Here is a 19266-nt window from a genome sequence, read left to right as displayed (position 1 = left end):
CAGAGACTCCATTCTAGTAGGAGAGACAGACCATTAAAAACTTTTTTTTTAGGGATGGGATCTTGCGACGTTGCCCAGGCTGGACTAAAATTACCGGGTCAAATGATCCTCCCACCGCAGTTTCCTAAGTAGCTGGGATTACAGGCATGTGCTACTTTTCCTGGGAAGACAATTTATAAAATTGTCTACATGTAGATGAACCCAATAAGACATGCTTGGTGAAAGAAGCCAGACATGGAAGGACAAATACTGTATGATTCCACTTACCATGATTATATGATGAGGTCCCTAGAGTTGTCAAATGCATAGTGACAGACAGAACAGTGGGGGCTGGGGTTGGGGAAGGGGAAATGGGGAGTTAGTGTGTAATGTGTAGAGAGTTCAATTTGGGAAGGTGAATTGGTTCTGGAGGATGGTGGGGATGTTACATAACAATGTGAATGTGCTTAATGCCATGACACTGTGCACTTAGAAGTGGCTAAGATGGGTCAGGCACAGTGGCCACGCCTGTAATCCCAGCACTTTGGGAAGCTGAAGCTAGCGGATCAGTTGAGGTCAGGAGTTCGAAACCAGCCTGGCCAACATGGTGAAACCCTGTCTCTACTGAAAATACAAAAATTAGCCAGGTATGGTGGTGGGTGCCTATAATCCCAGCTACTCGGAGGCTGAGGCAGGAAAATCGCTTGAACTGGAAGGCAGAGGTTGCAGTGAGCCGAGATTGTGCCACTGCACTCCAGTATGGGCGACAGAGCAAAAAGACTCTGTCTCAAAAAAAAAGAAAGAAAGAAAGAAGTAGCTAAGATGGTAAATTTTATGTTATATGTGTTTTACCACAATTTTTGAAATAAAAAGGAAAGAAGAAAGAAAAGTATGTCAGGTATTAGATAGCAATCAGTGCTCTGAAGAAAATTAGAAAGGGTCAGAGGAATGCCAGGGTTAGAGTCAGGGCTAAGTTTTACATAAGGATGTCATGGAAGGCCTTAATGAGAAAGGGTCCTTGAGCAGAGGGGAGGGCTAGTGGCAACTACAGATACCCCAAGGCAGGAACTTGCCCATGGCCTTGTCAGGGCAGAGAGGTGGCAGGGCAGAGCCTGCTGGCCATCACTCTGAGTGAGTGGAGAGAGGCCATTCAGGGCTTTGAGCATGTCCTGGTCCTTCTAGCCAGTCTGCTGAGGTAGCCAGGAGAAGGCTTTGCGGGATGGGGATACAGGCCCATCCTCAGCTGCAGCTCCCACCTCTGGGTGACTCTTACCTGTTTGTGGGCTCAGCACAATGGTAGTTAATAATGTTTTACTTAGTGGTGTGTTTAAATTTTTTCTGTTTTTTTGGAGTCTCCACTATCCCTCCTTTCTCAGCTTTGGTGGAAAAGGGGACAGGAGAGGTGGAACTGGGGCAGGAGAGGGGTAGCTTGCTCAGTTTTCAGTCCCTGCTGTCTGGGCTTTGAAACCACACAGCTGCCAAGAAGCAGGAAGACTTTTGCCTATCCAACAAGGGTGCATGGTGCCCCCTGCCCCTGGGTCTGCTCCTGAGACACCTCTCAGGAGGCCCCTGCAGGGCCAGGTAGGCAGGGGTGGGGGCCCTGGGTGTCAGACCCCACCCTATTGGAGAAGTTACTTCCCTTTCTGAGTCTGGATTTTTGCATCTGCAAGTGAGAGGGCTGGGTAGCCGTCAGGTCTGGATTCTCATCCTGACACTCCCTGCCAGAGGAGCCTGAGATAGCAGCTTCGTGGGTATGCAAAGCTTTCCCTGAGTGCCCAGCTCCACAGCCCACCCAAGAACCAAGACCCTCTGCACAATCCCCTCAGGGGGTCTCTGTCACCACATGAGGGATTGTGTGTGGGGGAGAGGGGGCTGTTCCTATTCTACAGCCCCTGCCCAGACATTCCAGGGATAAACTCAGGAGTTGCTGGGGGAAACAGCAGGTGAGGGGTTCTAGAACAGGGCAGAGGAGAGGCCTGTTCTAGGTGGTTCCCAGACCCACATCACTATGGAGTCTGTGGTGCCCACTCCCCAGCTGGTGTCTGTGCCGTACCCTGAGAGCCCCACCACCCACCTTCTGTCTTTTTAGAGGCATCTCTGGAGCTGGGCTGGGGATAGAGCCTGCTCCCCTGCCCAGACACTGTGGGGTAAGTAGGGAGAGGAGGGGTTTAGGGAAGAGACCAGGAGCTAGGCCTGCGCCTGGACCATGCATCCTTTTACACTTGTCATCTTGTCAGATCTTTGAGTTGCTCTATCCAGGGCAATCACCACCAGCCTCGTGTGACTATTTAAGTTTAGTTGTAAATTAAAGTGAAACAACGTGGAAAAATTCCATTTCCTGTTCCCACTCACCACATTTCAAGTGCTCAGTAGCCACCTGGGGCCAGTGGCAGGTCACGGCAGGTCATTGATAGGATAACAATGAATCATGTGGATATGTCTGGTTGAGACATTCACTGCAGAGAGATGTAGACCCCCTCCATCTTTAAGTTAAAAGGTTAATGCTGAGTAGCTATATTAAAATGTGGATGTGGCTCAGGTTTCAAAATGTTTTAAGGGGGTTAATTCTAGGACGATAGGCATAAAACTGTGATTAGATCCACAAATTTCTGAGCGCTGTCCATAGTGCTCACTGGAAGGCGCAGGTGTGCAACATGTTTGTCACTAGGGAAAGTTCTACTGGGCAGCACCAGCCTCATCTCAAGAGCAACCCCATGGGGTAGAGATTGTTGCCCCATTTCACAGCTGGAGAAGTTGAAGCTTAGAGAGGGGCGATGACTGGCTAGTCATGCAGTCGGTGGGTGCCAGTGGTCCTGGCACCAGGGTTCATTTGGTCTCAAAGCATGAATGTGGGATTGGTGTATGCATATGTCTCCCTGCCCAGCTGGCTGCTTACCTGGGAGGAAGCTGGAGGCCCACTTGTGGGCTACACACAGGCTTTTAGGATCTCTGCCTTGGGCCCCAGGGCCAGCTGGAAGCTCCCTTACTTGGTCACCCATGGGAGCATTGCTTTAGTGGAAAGGCAGAATGAGATGAACACTCAGTTTGGGGCCTCTGGGCCTGCAACTTTGAGAACAAATCCCTTAGAGGGGACTCTAGGACATTTCACTGGCCTCTGAAAACTCCATTTTAAAAGTGAGAAGCTAAGCACAGTGGCATGAATCTGGCCTGTAGTCCCAGATACTCAGGAGTCTGAGGCAGGAGGATCACTTGAATCCAGGAGGTCAAGGCTGCAGTGAGCTATAATCGCACCATTGTACTCCAGCCTGGGCAAATGAGTGAGACCCTGTCTCATAAAAAAAAAAAACAAAAAACTGTGGCAATAGCCAAAAGGTAGAAACAGCTCACATGTCCATTGGCTGATGGGTAATACATAAGCAGAATGTGGTCCATCCATGCAATGGGGTATGATTCAGTCATAAAACGGAACAAAGCACTGACACATGGCACAACATGGATGGACCTCAAAAACGGGATACTGGGTAAAAGAAGCCAGACACAGAAGGCCACGTAGTATAAGAATCCATTTATACGGAATGTCTGAATGTCCAGAATAGGCAAATCCATAGAGACAGACAGAAAGAAGATTGGTTGTTGCCAGAGGCTGGGGGAGAGGGGACTGGAGAGAAACTGCTAATGGGTCTCCTTTTGGGATGCTGAAATTCTGGAACTAGATGGAGGTGGTGGTAGCACAACATTGTGAATATACTCAGTGCCACTGAAGTGAACACTTTTAAAATGATTAAAATGGTAAATTTTGTGTTATATGTATTTTACTGCAATAAAAAAAGTGAGAAGAAGCAGTAGAATCTAGATGGTGAATATATGGATGTTCATTATAAAATATTTTCAACTTTGCCATATGCTTGAACACTTTCATCATAAAACATTGAGGGAGAGGCCGGGCATAGTGGCTCACGCCTGTAATCCCAGCACTTTGAGAGGCTGAGATGGGTGGATCACCTGAGATGAGGAGTTCAAGACCAGCCTGGCCAATATGACAAAACCTCATCTCTACTAAAAATACAAAAATTAGCTGGGTGTGGTGGTGGGCGCCTGTAATCTCAGCTACTTGGGAAGCTGAGGCAGGAGGATTGCTTGAGCTCTGGAGGCAGAGGTTGCAGTAAGCCAAGATTGCATCACTGCACTCCAGTCTGGGTGACAGAGCAAGACTCTGAATGAATGAATGAATGAATGAATGAATAAATAAATAAAACACGACATCGAGGGAGAAAGCAATGGGATTGGGCTGCACTCCCCCCACTTAAATGTCTCTGTGTCAGGGCAACCAGGCCTGGTAGGCTGTGGTGATGGCTGCAGGCCTGCTGAAGCCTTAGTCCTGGGGACCTGCCAAGTGAGCAGGAAGAGCTAGGAGGCTGGGGATGCTGTTACTGTGCTCCCAGGCCTAAGGAGACCACAGCTCCTGAGGTGGGCCCAGTACCGCACTAGTTCCTGTGCTGAGCCTTCCCAAAATCCTGCCACGTCTCAGTGCCTGGGACTGCAGGCTTGTAGAATGTGGTATCATCTCTGTCTGTAATAAGGAGATAGAAGCCGGAAGTGACCAGACTTGCCCCTAGTCATGTGATCTCCAAGGAGAGAGACTGAGACCCCTTCGAGGTCTCATGGCTCTCTCTCCAGCCCCATTTTGCTGATCCCAGTATGAGTGGAACCAAGTGGCCAAAGCCAGTTTCGAAGCTGGGACGTGGGCAGCTGCAGCAGTGAGGCTGGCACCGGTGTGATGGGAGATGCCACCCAGCGTGGGGAGCCTGGGAGTCCCCGTCCACCTGCTGGTGTGTCCAGGAGAGCCCCCTCCCCCTGCAGTGCCCAGCAGCCTCCCTTCTTCTCTGCTTCCTACATGGGTGGCACTGGGCCATCGGAGCCATTCCGTAGGTGGGCATCCCCTCATCCCTGAGGGTGGGAAGATGTGACTCAGGATTTGGCAACAGTTTTAGAAACAGGGAGGCTGGGCAGCGGAAATCCGCAATGCCTCCCCAAACACCAGGTAACACCTAAGCCTGGGGAGAGGGTCACTTTAGTCTCTGGGGTCCCAACTTCAAACTCTGGCTGAGCAGCATGGCGTGAGACAGAGGGCCCAGGCTCTTGGCAGAGGGGCAGTGGAGCACCACGAGGCAGGAGAGAAAGCCCATCTCCTCCCTTCTCCTTGGTGTGGTGGTGGCCATCAGCTACTGCTTTTGCCCATCAGTCCGGCCAGTGCCCCTCCCTGCCTGGCTGCCTGGACCCTGAGGCCTGGTATGGGGGAGGCTGCAGCAGCAGAACTGTGGGATTGGCTCTCTGCTGATGCCTTCCCTCCGGCATATGGCTCCTCCGCCCGCCTTGGGCTCTGCCAGCGGCTCCCCTTTCTCCATGGCAACTCAGCTCAGTGGTCCCAGTGGAGGAGAGAAAATCAATTCTCCCTCCTTCCAGCCCTCCCTGTCTGCTCCCCACCCCTTCCTCTCCAGCCTGCCTTCCTCCCTTCCTCCGGCATCCCTGCCCGGGCTCACAGCTCCTCCATCCACCCATCTTGGGGACACGCGTGCTCCTCAGTGTCCTCTGTCTCCAGGCATGGGCTGCTGGGAGAGCTGTGTGCTGGGGGTGGCTCCCTGAGGCTGTCAGCATGGGGAGCTCAGCGGACCTCTGCAGGGATGGGGGGCTGCTGCGTGACCCCAGCCTGGCTCCTGCGGTGCACACCTCCTGACTCTGATACTTTGTCCCCTCACCCCTTCCCTCACATTGGCTTCCTAAAAGGTAATTTTCTGCTCCTTCTGAAACATGTCACTGCCTCAGGAGGGGTTTATTAGCAAGGAAGGCTCCGTCTGGACACGCGGGCTGCTTGCTCTCTCTCCGAAGAGCTGAGATGGAGGGAGAGAGAGAGGGAGAGGCCTGGCTTGGCATGCTCGGAGCTCAGAGGGGGCACAGCAGAGTTTGGGTACGTGGGGTTCTCCTCTAGGGAGTCTGTGAGTAGCTCAGCTCCTGCCTTCCAGTGCTTGGGTGGATACAGTGCTCCATTGTACTTCCATTTTTTACTGTGATTGCCACAGAGCATGGAAAATCTGCTTTCCTGGACTATGGTTGGACCAAGGAGAGGGGAGGAAATTTATAGGCATGCACGTGCACCCCAAATGGGGTAAGGCTCAGGAGTGGCGATTGTTGCCCACAGGTTGGCTGTCTTTCTGACAAACGCTTCATTGTCTGAAAATGAGAGTTCAGTGAGGAAATGTTTTGTCCCTCCTCACCCCTGATACCAAGGGGTGTCCCTCCCCACCTTGATACCCGCCATAACTAAGATTTCTAAGAAGATGGTATAGGGAGGAGCGTCTCTGCTGGCCGGCCTCAGGCAGAGCAGCCCTGCCAGTGTGTCTGTCTGGATAGCACCATCTGTTTGGGACAGCCCATCGGCACAGTTTGGTTCAGGCAGGATTTCAAGCCTGCTGCCCAGTGGTTCAACATTCTGCATCATTTCTTCCCCATCCCCAGTAGAGGCATTCAGAATGACTCTTAAACGGCTTTCCCAGAGGGAATCTGTGAGGCTAACCCCTCAGCAGTTCAGCCCAGGGAGACACACTACGACCCATGCCCGGCACAGGCAGCTCCCCCCGTGACCTCTGCTTCCTGTGCAACAGGCAATGGAAAAAAGAACCCTTGGTTGTCAACAAGAACAGCTCCTGTGTTGATGGAAAGTGAGGGCCAAAGAAACTAGATTTAGCACCCAGTTCTTAGAAACTATGGGTTTGAATGGTATCTGAGAGTAAGCCCTGTCTGATCTTTAAATAGAAAGTGTACACAAAGTATCCCCATTGACTCACCAGGGAGCTTCAGAGTTCAGGTACCATGGAACCCATACTCAGTTCTGAAAGAGGCACTCAACTTGGAGGGCTGACTGCAGAGAAGTCTAGATGTTCAGGTATGTGTCTGTGTCTCAGGTTGCAGCAGAGATTGAGGGTGGGACCAGAGTTGGTTCGCAGAGTTCAACATAGGACTTCAGCCTCACGAGCACCTAATTGGATTCTGTTTTTTGTTTCAGCATTCTCTCTGACAGATTGCTTTAATAACAGCATCGGAGCCTTGAAGGCAGCCCGAGACAGGACTCCCTCTGTGGTTCTGTGGTTGCGTCTTTAAACTATGTTTATCTCCCCCAAAGCCCTGTTTATTTAAAGCTGCCTTTGAGCCCCCCAGAGATCCTGAATTCTTGGTGCTTCTCTTTGAGCAATCACATGGCTTACGACTGGGCAGGATGAGAGGGATGCTTTTGTGTCTACATAGGTCTGTGCTGTTTATTCCTCTGCTTTGGGCTGGAGACTCACCCAGACCCTCCTGGCATCTGGGTCGTGTGCAGGCTTTTTAACAACATTACGGGCGCCTGGATTCTGGTTGGTTGCTGGGAATTCTGATGGGTTTACAAGTTATGTGATGGGTGGGAAGGCCATGTGCTGGTTTTGTTTGGGTTGGTTTTAGTTTGCTAGTGAGTGGAAAAACTGATGTGACAGCTTAAAGGCCAGCCCATGGATGGCAGCACCCCATTCTCATCTATGCTCTCAGCCTCAATGGGAGGCACCCCATCCTGCCATTGCAGCTGGGGCTTCTCTGCCCTGGGGTCTTTTGTGTGAGCTCAGAGTGATGCAAGTGTGTATTCAGTCAGCAAGCCCAAAAGTCAAAAGAACAGCCAGAGCCAAGCTGACGTTTGAAGAGGGAGGCAGGCTTCTCCAGCCTGGCTGCATTGGCCCAAGGTAGATCCTGAGTGCTCTGCCCTGGTTTCCCTGCTCGCCTGTGTCCTTTCTCAGCGGCTGCTCCGAAGTGTGATTTCATGTAGTGGTGACTTAACTTGAAAGCATCATAGGAGCCGCAGAGGGCATGAGAGCAGCTTGGAGGGGTGGGAGCCTGGGCTGCCAATGGCTTTAGCCCATGAAAATGTGGAAAGCTCGTTCCAGGAAAATTGTAATAATCACTGCATTGGCTGGCTTTCAGGCAGTGAGTGGTTCTTTCTTTAATTTGACAGGAGCGCTGGGATTCAGAGAAGGGTGTGGTGGGAAACCCTGTGGTTCAGATAGACCTCACGAAGTCATTGAAGCTCCCAGGAGAAAGTCTGGTTTCTTTTCCTGTGGCCTGGCTCACAGCATGGTGGGGTACACCACCCAGGATGTGCTGGGTAGGACAGGCAGCTCTGATGCAGGTCAAAGATTCTGGGACTCAGCATATCTGCCTTGGCCCCTGCCCAGCCTGTGCCCAGCTTTGAAAAAGTCTGTGGGTGGTGTTGTATGAATGACTTAAACTGCAGGAAAAGAGAAGCTCATGAACATTAAACTCTCCCAGTCTGTCTTGTGAGTTTCCTGAACAGTATGTATGTGTTCATGCACATACATGCCCTTGCCCACATGTGCACATACACAAGCACACACATGCTTGCAGATACACACACAGCCTCCCCACATGCACAAATACATGTGCACATGCCATGCCGCACATACATGCAACTCTCAAGCTTAAACCGACATTCATGCACACACAGATATGTTTTCCCTGCCTACTAGCAGGGGTGTACCTACCATTTGGCATTCTTCTTGTGCTAACATGATCCCATGTAAACAGTTCCCAGATTGGTAAGATCAGACAGATGTCTTGTATGCATTGCTTTACAGCTCAATGTCTCACCTGAGTGAGACAGACTGTCCCTGTCCACTTCTGGAAAGAGCCGCCTCTGTTCCCTGTTTTCCTACCCTGTGCTCTGCTGCATGGTTTGGTGTGTTACTGAGACTGGCATGTTTGTGTCTTCAGGGAATCCTCTGAGTACTCGCTTTCTTTCCAGGGCTTCTGAGGGCTGCCAGCCCAAAGGGAAGGGAGTCATCAGAGACAGACAAGTTTAGGGTGTGCTGAGCTGTAAGGCTGTGTGTGTTTGTGTGTGTGTGTGGGGGGTGGTTGTATGTGTAGGCATGTGTCCATGTGAAGTGTGTGGTGTGTGCATGTGGGGTGTGTGTAGCTGTGTATGTGGTATGTGCATATGGATATGTGTGTATTTATATGTGCATGTGTGGTATGTTGTGTGTGTGAGGTGTGTGTGTGCATGTGTGGCATGTATATCTGTATGTGATGTGTGCCTATGAGGTATGTGAGAGTGTGTGCAGTGAGTGTGAATATACCTGTTGTTTGTATTTGGGTATCTTTAACTTTGCATTCTGTTTCTCCCCATTTTCTGCTTCAATTTCCAGAGCAGGGCTTAGCACATTCCTTAACCCATGTCTGCACTGGGATCTTAAATCTACTTCACAGACACTTTCCCAAATCTCCTCTGATTTAACAGTTTTAAAATGGGAGTGTTGCTCCCATTTTACAGATGAGCAGACTGAGTCTCAGAGGGTTGAGTAGCTTGCCTGTGAAGGCAGAACCAGAACTTGGATCCTTGGCTCTTTCACTCCTTCACTCCCTCCTTCCTCCCTCATTAGTTATAAATGCAACCTGCTTTGCATGGGCCATGGCTGCTGGGCTCTCCCACCTGAAGACTAGACTCAGGCCTTGTCTTTCAGCAGGAGCCCAGTATGGGAGGAGGCTGAGGAGGTTGGGTGAGGGGAGCTGGGGGCGCTCACTCTCCCTGCACTCCACAACCACCCACCTTAGTTGTCTATGAAGGCAAACGGAAGGAAGTGGAGAGAGGATGGAGCAGGCAGTCTGGAGATGAGGCGGAGGAGAACCCCCTGCATCTGCCCTGCCACTCAGTTGCCCCAGGGCTTTCACCCAGAGTGCCTGAGGCCACTCTGCACTGTGGAAAATCTGGATAACCCTGACCCTGATCTGCTGTTATTCTGCTACAGGAGCAGAGTGGCTCCCTTTCTTTTAAAAATTGCTGTATCATATATTGTCAGGAAGACAGTCTGCATTGTGGGGTCTGTGTGTTTTAGGCTGAGGATTTCGGCATTGGTGGCTCAGTGTAATAGGAGCAGCACTGTGCATGAGGAGATGTGTGCCTTAGTTTCCTCATCTGTAACATGGAGATAACACTGTCTGCACACACACAGAACAGGTGCGATGTGCTTGGAGATGAACCACCTTTGTGGGCAGTGGCGAATTGTAGGCTATTGTTAGAGACCAGGCATTCGCATAACTTACTTTTCAATGGGTCAGGAGAATTTATGCCCAGAGATGAACACATAGAGCAGGAGGGGCACAGACGCAAGGCAGATGGAACAAAAGGGAAGCAATTGCTGCCTTTGGGTAGAGCATAGAGGGGAGTTCTTATATTAGTTATGCAACTTTTCTGTAATTTAGAGACTGTATGAAAATGAAATATAGAAAAAAAAGACTCATCATTTAAGAGCTCTTCCTAAGAGGTTGACAGAATACTGTCCTAACAACCAGCAGAGGGTTTGTACCTTAAGGACCCATGAAAAGCCAAGTGAATAAAACAGAAGCTCCATCCTCAGGGAGGCTGGAGACAGCTGGTCAGCCCTGGAGGGGACAGGGAGCTCTCGGGAGGGGAGCAGGCGATGGAATCACACCAGCCAGACTCTGAAAAGGCAGGGCTCTCCCTAGACACCAGGCCTTGGAAGTCAGGCTTCTTCCCTGATCCCTGTCGGAGCTTGGGATTCTGGCTTGGATGACTTCCCCAGGGCCCTTGCCTGGCGGCCCGAGCCTCTTCTTCCAGAGCTCCAGGTGAAAGAAATTGTATCTTATGATGGTTTCCTGACTGGGTGTTGGTTTTGTTTGGTGCAATGTACAGCTGCAGGTTTAGCCATTAGGTCAGCTTTGTGGCCCTTTCTGCTGCTGCCAGCATCCTGAAAGCCCCTTTCCGATGACTGTTTAACTTCAAAACCTTGAACAGCTGTTGACAGGGAGCACTAGGCCTGGAGTCTTGAGAGTCTGGGGTTCTGGCTCTACTCTGAACCCCTGCTGTCTCCCTGACAAAGCCAAGTTTGGTGGAAATGAATGAATGAGGGACTTGAACATACTTTGTCACTTTGCAAAGGGTTGGTGTGTCCTGGGAGAAGACAGGAGGGGGACAATTGCCAGCCTTAACTTACTGTCTATTTTGTGCCTCAGTTTACCCACCTTGTTGCTATAGTGAGAGGAATTTTCCTCATTAAGTCCCCATCACCTTTCTCTCTTTTTTTTTTTTCTTGAAACAGAGTCTTACTTTGTTGCCCAGGCTGGAGTGCAGTGACATGATCTGGGCTCACTACAACCTCCACCTCCTGGGTTCAAGTGAGTCTCCTACCTCAGCCTCCCGAGTAGCTGGGACTACAGGTGCCCATCACAACGCCTGGCTAATTTTTTGTATTTTTAGTAGAAATGGGGTTTTACCATATTGACCAGGCTGGTCTTGAACTCCTGACCTTGTGATCCGCCCACTTCGGCCTCCCAAACTGCTGGGATTATAGGCATGAACCACTGCGCCCACCCCCCCTCACCTTTCTCTAAGCAAGACTGTGCTCAGGGGGCAGAGGGGAGGGTAGAATCCAATTTAGAAGACCTCGTCTCTCTCCCCTGTCTGCCATCAGCCTGGTTATAAGATCCTGGAGAATTCCTTTGACCTCTCAAAGCCTGTTTCCTGGTGTGCACAGCAGGGTTAGTGATGGGTGCCCTCAGGAGACTGGGAAGGACAAAGATATTGTGTGTGCCCAGCACTTTGTTTCATGCCAGCGTCCTCACTTTTCCCATCACCCTGTGCCCTTGTAAAGCACTTCACAGCTTTCTAGGCGTGGGCACACCATTATCACAGCCTGTGGCTGTGAACGGGCTTTGACAAGCCTGTGCACAGGGAATGGGGAATGGGTAAATTTAAAACACTCTTTCCGCCTGACTTCATTTGCCTGCTGGGCCTGTGCTAATTGCATGGCTAAAGTCCCCTTTCCAGGACTCTGGGTTCCTGAGATGGAGAGGATTGGAACTGGGCTGCTCTAGGACCTTCCTCAGGTGGTAGGAAGAGCAAAATGTGGTAGTCATATAGGCTCGGGTTTGAGTCCTGGCTATGTGACCCACAGAAGCTGCTTAATCCCACTGTATCTGTTTCCTGTTGTGTGGAATGGGGGTGATGGTCCCACCATGGGCGTTGTGTGAGAATTCAAGAGTCTGTGCTTCTTGCCTGTCTCGTTGCAGGAGTGTATGAAACAGATGATCGTCTTGTAGGGCTCTCCTCCAGTGTCAGATTGTTCTGTACCAGAGGCTGTCCTAGGATCAGGGTCAGGCCAACCGCTGCTTTTCATGCTTCCAAATGTTTGGAGAGCCAGTGCAGTGTCTCAGCCAGTGGAGCTTTCTGTCAGGGGGCATGATCATCAAGCTGTTTGTGCCCTATCAGCCACCTGAACCTAGAGCTACTCCCTGAACTGAGCTTGCCTTCAGGGGAAGGTGGACAGCAGAGTTCTCCAGCCCACAGTTCTCTTCCTCTGGCTGTCCTCCACCCCAGGAGGCACAACACGCAGTCAGCAGTGTGGCTCATGGGGAGCACAGGGAGAAGATGAGCAGCTCCGCGGCCAAGGTGGGGCCTCCCTTGGACCCAGAAAGAAAGCAGGGGCTGGAATTTATACTTGAGTCACCAGCTGGCAGCTTCAACTTCGATGAGAATTGCCAGCATGGCTGTTCCCCTCTGCTGCCCGCAGCCCTCTTCCCACTCTACTCAAGAGTTCAGCCTGTTGCTCCCTCCCAAACAATAGTGGACACCTAAGGATCCCAGGTTAGATCTGATAGATGGGGACACTGACCCTGACAGACCCAGGGCAGCTTTCCTGAGTCACTGGGAATCACACAGAGCTGGACCAGCTGGACAGGATCCTGGGGGCAGAACGGAGTTCAACTCCATCTCTCTGCTGGCTTCCCTGCATCCCCCTGTTTGCAACTAGGAAGGGCTGAGCTGGTGACTCGGTGTCATCCCTTCCATGTGACCCCTGCTGTCACAGTATTCTCTGGGTTGGGCAGTTGCATGAAGGGGCATGTTGATGCGAGGCCCTTAGGGCTGCCCCCCACAACTAGACTGAGCTGAAGAACCGGTTGGTCCTGTGGGGTTATTTAGAAGGCACGGGGTGCAGGCCTAAGCTCCTCAGCTTTTCCTTGGAAGAGGCCTGGCCTGTGTAAGCTGTTACTGCCTGGCGTGAGGAAGTAGCACACCAAGGAGCGTACTGTCCCATGGGCAGCACATCACATGGACAGCTCTGCTCCTCAGGGCAGCCAGTGGAGCTGGAAGCAGGGACAATGCCTGCTTCCCAGACTCAGTTTGTGTCACATTCCTCTGAGCTGCCTGGCCTGGGCGTTCTAGGAGGCCTCTGTCCAGAGGGGCAGACTTTTCCTGATGCCCACACCAACATGAGTGCCTGCCAGAGGCCCTGAGGGCACTGATGACAGCAGCTGTGACTGCGGTACCATTGCCCACATGACCCTGGGACCCTTGGATATGGTCCAGCTCAAACCCCTTCACTATAGCTGGGAACCTGAGGCCCACACAGGTCAGGGACCTGCTCCAGCCTCAGGGCCTTGTAACCACTACTTGATGTGATCTTCTCTCTGTAGCCTGATAACTTTCAGGGCCTAGTCCCTGCTCCCCACAGTGGAAATGGGCTTAGGGAATGATTTAAGCTCCAAGAGCAGTGAACCGACCTGGGCGAGGGGCCAGGGCATGGTGACCTTTTCCCCAGGCCCAAGGTGAGTGGAACCTCTGGACTTGCCTGTCCCTGGGCTGTGTCTATCACCAGACTCTCCTGGCTGGGTCTTCCCACCCTGGGGACTCTTAGCTACTTGCCAGTCACTCATTGAACCCCTGCTTGTCGTGTAAGCCCTGGGTTTAGAGCTGGTGTGTGGCCGCTGCTGGGCAGCTTCCAGAGTGCATTGCATCTGGCTTTTCACTGTGGTCTTGGGAAATGGTCAGGGCAGATGACCAGAATCTGTTCCATGAAGGGGCCTGGAAGTTGAGTCACCTGCCCAAGTTCAGACAACTATTCTGGGACAGAGTTTGGAATTAAGATCATTTATCTAACAAATATTTGCTGGGTACTTACCTTTATTAAGCAACTGCTGTGACCAAGCCCTGGGGACACAACTTTGGACAAGGCTGGGGCCCTGAGCTTTAAGGCAAACATGCAGCTACAGTGCAGTCTGATAAAGGCTAAAAGGAAAGGGTGCAAGGTGCCCAGGGGGCTGACTTGGCCTATGGGACTTGGGAAGACTTCCAGGGGCCTGGAAGATAAGGAAGCTTCATCTGGGGAGAGGGCTCTTTGAGCACAGAGGACTCTGGCCATCTGATTCCAGGCCTGTAGGGATCCCAGCAAGCCCAGGAGAGGTGTGGACTCTGGCCTTGGCTTTGCTACGTGGCCTGCAGCAATCCCTGTCTTGTCTACTGTCTCTCCATCTGTCTGCAAGGGAGATTATACTAGGGCCCTTGTTCTCATTCTCTGGAGAGCTTCTGGATAACCTTAGGAGATGTGTTTAAAATACAGCTTCTGGGGCTCCCTCACACAGAGGTTCTGATTTAGCAGGTCTGGGAGCAGGGCACCGGAATCTGCATTTTTTTCCTTTTTTTTTAGAGAGAGAGGGTCTTACTCTGTTGTCCAGACTGGAGTTTGGTGGTACAGTCATAGCTCACTGCAACCTCCTGGGCTCAAGCCATCCTCCTGCCTCAATCCCCTGAGTAGCTGGTTCTGCAGGCACAATCCACCACTCCTGGCTAATTTTTAAATTTTTTGTATAGACAAGGTCTCACCACATTGCCCAGGCTGGTCTCAAACTCCTGGTCTCAAGTGATTCTCCCACCTCAGCCTCCCGAAGTGCTAGGATTATAGGTGTGAGCCACTGTACCTGGCCCTGGAATCTGCATTTTAAATAAGCTCACTAGGTGTTTCTAAGGCAGCTCCTCCCTGTACTTCAGTTTGAGAAAAGCTAGACTCAACCATCTTGGCTCTGACATTATCAGTCCTACAATGGTCTTGGTCGTGTCCCTTGATGTGGGCAGAGCCTATGGTGTTGGGATGGTGGAGGTGCCTGGGGTTTGCAAATGCTGGAGCTCTCTGAGATCCCAAATTCTACAGAATCTCAGAGAAACCCTTGGTCTTAGTCCTGAAGCTTCCAAAAGTCTTGGCTAACTCCTTCAGCTCCCCATTATGGGAGGGTCTCCAAAAGTGGAGACAGGTAGGGGATGCTAAGCCCCTCAGGGTGTTAAGTATTTCTCAGATCTCACTTCAGGCATTTCTGATCTGAAAGACCTGCGGTCCCTGGGTTAGTTCTTAAGGTTGTCTGCAGGCTGGTGCACCTGAGAATTTTTTTTTTTTTAAGTCAGAGTCTTACTCTGTCGCCCAGGCTGGAGTGCAGTGACGCAATCTTGACTCACTGCAACCTCCGCCTCTCAGGTTCAAGTGATTCTCCTGCCTCAGCCTCCTGAATAGCTGGGATTACAGGTGTGTGCCACTATGCCCAGCTAATTTTTGTAATTTTGGTAGAGATGGGATTTTACCATATAGGCTGGTCTCGAACTCCTGACCTCAAGTGAATCAGCCACATCAGCCTCCCAAAGTGCTGGGATTACAGGCGTGAGCCACCACGCCTGGGTGTGCCCGAGGATTTTTAGCAAAGCTGAGCTGGCCTTACCTGACATTGGGGCCTAGAAAAAGCTGTTCAGGTATCATGTGGGGAGATGGTGGGAAAAGCGGGGAGGCTGGGCAGGGGAAGGCCAGTGCACCCTGGGCCACATGACCATTTCCCCTCAAGTGTGTTAACAGCCTGGATGCAGATGGACTTCTCACCATTGGCTCCTTGAGCTAATTGGGCTGCAGCCCTGCTAACAACCTGGTGACAGGCTGGCTCAGTCCTGCCCAAATGCTAGTGTCACCCTCCCAGCCAGGAGGCCCATTGGCTTTTCTCTTGCAGGGTGCCCGGAGCAGGGGACACTAGCTGACCTACATGTGGTCAGCTCAGAGTATGTCCTATTTCCCAATGCCACAAACCCAATGTGCTAGTTTCCTGGGGCTGCTGTCACAATGACCACAAACTGCATGACCTAAACAGCAGAAATTTATTCTCTTACAGTTCTGGAGGCCAGAAATTTCAAATCAAGGTATCAAGAGGGCCATACTCCCTCTGATGGCTCTAAGGAGAATCATTCCTTGCTTCTTGCAGCTTCTGGTGGCCCCAAGTGTTCCTTGGCTTGTGGCTGCATCACTGCAGTCTCTGCCTCTGCCTTCACCTGGCCTTCTGCTCTTTGTCTCCTGTGTCCTCTCCTCTTTTTTTTGAGATGGAGTTTCACTCTTGTCACCCAGGCCGGAGTGCAGTGGTGTGATCTCGGCTCACTGCAACCTCTGCCTCCCGGATTCAAGTGATTCTCCTGCCTCAGCCTCCCAAGTAGCTGGGATTAAAGGTGCACACCACCACACCTAGCTAATTTTTGTATTTTTGGTAGAGATGGGGTTTCACCATGTTGTCCAGGCTGGTCTTGAACTCCTAACTGCAGATGATCCACCCACCTCCATGGATCACAGGCGTGAGCCACCACACCCAGTCATGGCTGTAGACTGTCTTCTCTTCTTATAGGTACACCAGTCATTGGATTTTGAACCCATCCTCAATCCAATTTGATTTCATCTCGAAATCCTTCACTACTCACATCCACAAAGACCCTATTTCCAAATAAGGTCATGTTCTGAGGCTCTAGGTAGATGTAAATTTGGGGAGGGGGCTGCACTATTCAACCCATTGCACCCAGCAGGCAGAATGTCACCAGATAACAGGCAAGCCTGCTGCACTGGTCGGGGAGTATGGCCTGATAGCAGGTCCCAGGAAACACACCCAGGGCTTTTAGCAGCCTCTGGCTCTGTCATCTGCAAGGGCAACTTTGCCTCCATGAGTAGAATCAGAGAGCCCAGAGCAGGGGAGGGGGCCCAGTGGGCAGCCTCTATGGAGAGGGTATACTAGTCAGACACGTATTTTAAGGTATCCTGGAGGAGAAAGGCTGCATGTGGCTCCAAAAAGTCAATCAAGACCCCAAGTTGAGTCCCAGGGGGGCAAACCCTGCTCAGTATAGGAACTTTCTATAATAGCAATACCTTGTAGCCCATCCCAGGAGGTGAGTAAGCTCCTCTCCAGGTGGGCGTTGCAGAGAGGGGTTCGTCCATCTCCCAGCTCTCAGTCTGTGCTGGTCTCAGAGGTTCATGCCCCCACCCCCAACAGCTGTGGGGCAAGGTCAGGGGCTCACTCCCTAAAGGCAGTGGAGGTGATGGTGGCATACATAGCCAGACCCCTGCTCATGCTCCTAGCTGGCTCATAGGTTTGTGGGTTGTGGGGAGTACCCACAATGCCCAGTCTTTCGGGCATCTGCAGTGATGGCCCCTCATCCTCTGCCCCTGCCTGCACCAGCCCACTCCATCTGTTTCCCAGCTGAGTCGTCTCTACCCATCGTCGGGCCCTCCCCATGCTTGGTCTTGACACTTGGCCTCCTTCCTGGACGGGCTCTCTGCCTGTGTCCAGCCCTGGCTCTCTGAGCTCCTGTCAGACATATCACTGGGCACATGGTGGAGCAGCCATCTCGACACTTGGCACCTGCAAGAGCTTTCATCTCTTTGCCCTGGCCCATCGCAGATTAGACACACTGACACCTCAGCTGTGAAGGTGACATCTGTCTCCACACACAAACATACACACAGGGCTGGATACAGCAAGGGACAAAGCTTAGGCCTGCTGCAGTCCTTGGGTGAGTCTCTGCCCTTGTCTCCAGTGGTTAATGAAAGACAATCTTGCTCTGGGAAGCACTTCCTGCATCTGACTTCTAGAAGTCTCTGCTGTCCAGGATGACAGAGGGTGCCTCTGAAGGCAGAAAGTGCTGAGTGTCACCGGTACCACTGCCCCTGTGGCTGCCTGACTACCATCTATTCCTTCCCATCCTCCTGCCCTGAGAGAACCAACAGACATTGCTTTGGAATGACGTCTTCTCCTCTCGGGCTCCTAGGCTGGCCCAGGGTGCCTTTTGGGGAGCTGCCTCCTCACTCTCACCCCCACAGGCTTTACATACAATTCATCATTTAAAATGAACAGCCCTTCTGAGCCTGCTGGCCTCTTGTAAGTCTCACACCAATTTGCCAAAATCCTTTCCCTTCCCTGGGCCCTTGCTTTCACCCGTCAGTCAAAAAGACATAATCGGCTGGGCATGGGGGCTCACACCTATAATACTAGCACTTTGGGAGGCCAAGGCAGGTGGATCATGAGGTCAGGAGATCAAGACCATCCTGGCCCACATGGTGAAACCCCGTCTCTATTAAAATACACACACACACACACACACACACACACACACACACACACACACAAAATTAGCCAGGCGTGGTGGCATGCACCTATAGTCCCAGCTACTCAGGAGGCTGAGGCAGGGGAATTGGGGTTGAACCTGGGCTGCGGAGGATGCTGTGAGCCTGAGATCGTGCCACTGCACTAACAGCCTGGGTGACAGGGCAGAGCAAGACTCCATCTCAAAAAAAAAAAAAAAAAAAAAAAGATGTAATCTTCTGGTGCCTTGGAAGTGCCCATAAATGGGTGTTCCTGTCCTGCATCCTCCTGCCTCTCTTGCCAGCCATGTTGATTTCCCATTGATTCTGTCTCCAGTGTCTGCTGTGCACCTGCTCTGGACAGAGCCCTGTTCTCCATCCCTGGCACCAGGTGGCTCTCCCTCTGCCCCTGTAAAGCAGCAGCTAGGAATGAGCTGAGTCCTGCTGCTTGCCCCATGACAGTGACCAGAGGGCTATGGGGAGCCCTGGATGCCATGGGGACCTCTTCTCCCTTTCCTCTGATTTATTGGATGCTCTTGGAGAACCTTCTGGGTGGTCCCTTGGGCTTGACCTCCCAAATCAATGAGGCAGCTGCTCCAGGTTCAGCACTGTAGTTGCACAAGGATGGACAGGGCCTCATGCAGCAGTCCAGGTGCCTCCAGAGGCTATGGGTGATCAGTGCCTGCAGAATGGGGGTTGTAGCTTGGCTATTCCACTAGGAGGCTCCGAGCAAGGCTTTGAAGGGTGAGCAGGGTATGGCAGGTCCAGGCGGAGGACTTCTCGTGCCCAGCGCCTCACTGTCACCTTGTTTAACCCCACTCAACCCTCAAAGGTGAGTGGTATTTTATAAACAGGTACACTGGGGCCTGAAGCAGGTAAAGGACTTGCTCAAAGATAGGGCTTGAAGGTGAAAGTGGTCTGGTCCCACGTTCATCTTCATGCAGCTAATCTCTCCCTGTGTCCTGCTCCCTCTGATTCATTGTGTTGTTTGTTTCCAACTAGCTTTTATTTTTCAGGTGAGGGTGATGTGTTTACCCCTACGATCTTCCCCGACTTTCTCCCATTCCTGCTG

The 19266-nt window shown here is 51.7% G+C and overlaps 1 protein-coding gene across 31 annotated transcripts in view; it reads left to right on the top strand.

Moving 5' to 3' along the window:
- Window positions 1-19266, top strand: part of PITPNM2 (phosphatidylinositol transfer protein membrane associated 2) — a 167271-nt gene that overhangs the window by 69013 nt on the left and 78992 nt on the right. For 9 of the 31 annotated variants that reach the window (XM_078337601.1, XM_078337595.1, XM_078337600.1 and 6 more), the window contains exon 1: window positions 5437-5724. The exons of 19 other annotated variants lie outside the window; for them this stretch is intronic. The gene's annotated coding sequence lies outside the window, so the exon portion shown is untranslated. Of the gene's footprint in view, window positions 1-1957; window positions 2127-5436; window positions 5725-19266 lie in introns of those variants that run through there. 3 more of the 31 variants (XM_035258009.3, XM_054239049.2, XM_054239045.2) reach the window with 1 other exon arrangement.

Source organism: Callithrix jacchus, chromosome 9, assembly GCF_049354715.1.
Source record: "Callithrix jacchus isolate 240 chromosome 9, calJac240_pri, whole genome shotgun sequence".
Lineage (NCBI taxonomy): Eukaryota > Metazoa > Chordata > Mammalia > Primates > Cebidae > Callithrix > Callithrix jacchus.
This window is presented reverse-complemented; position numbering and strand designations above follow the sequence as displayed.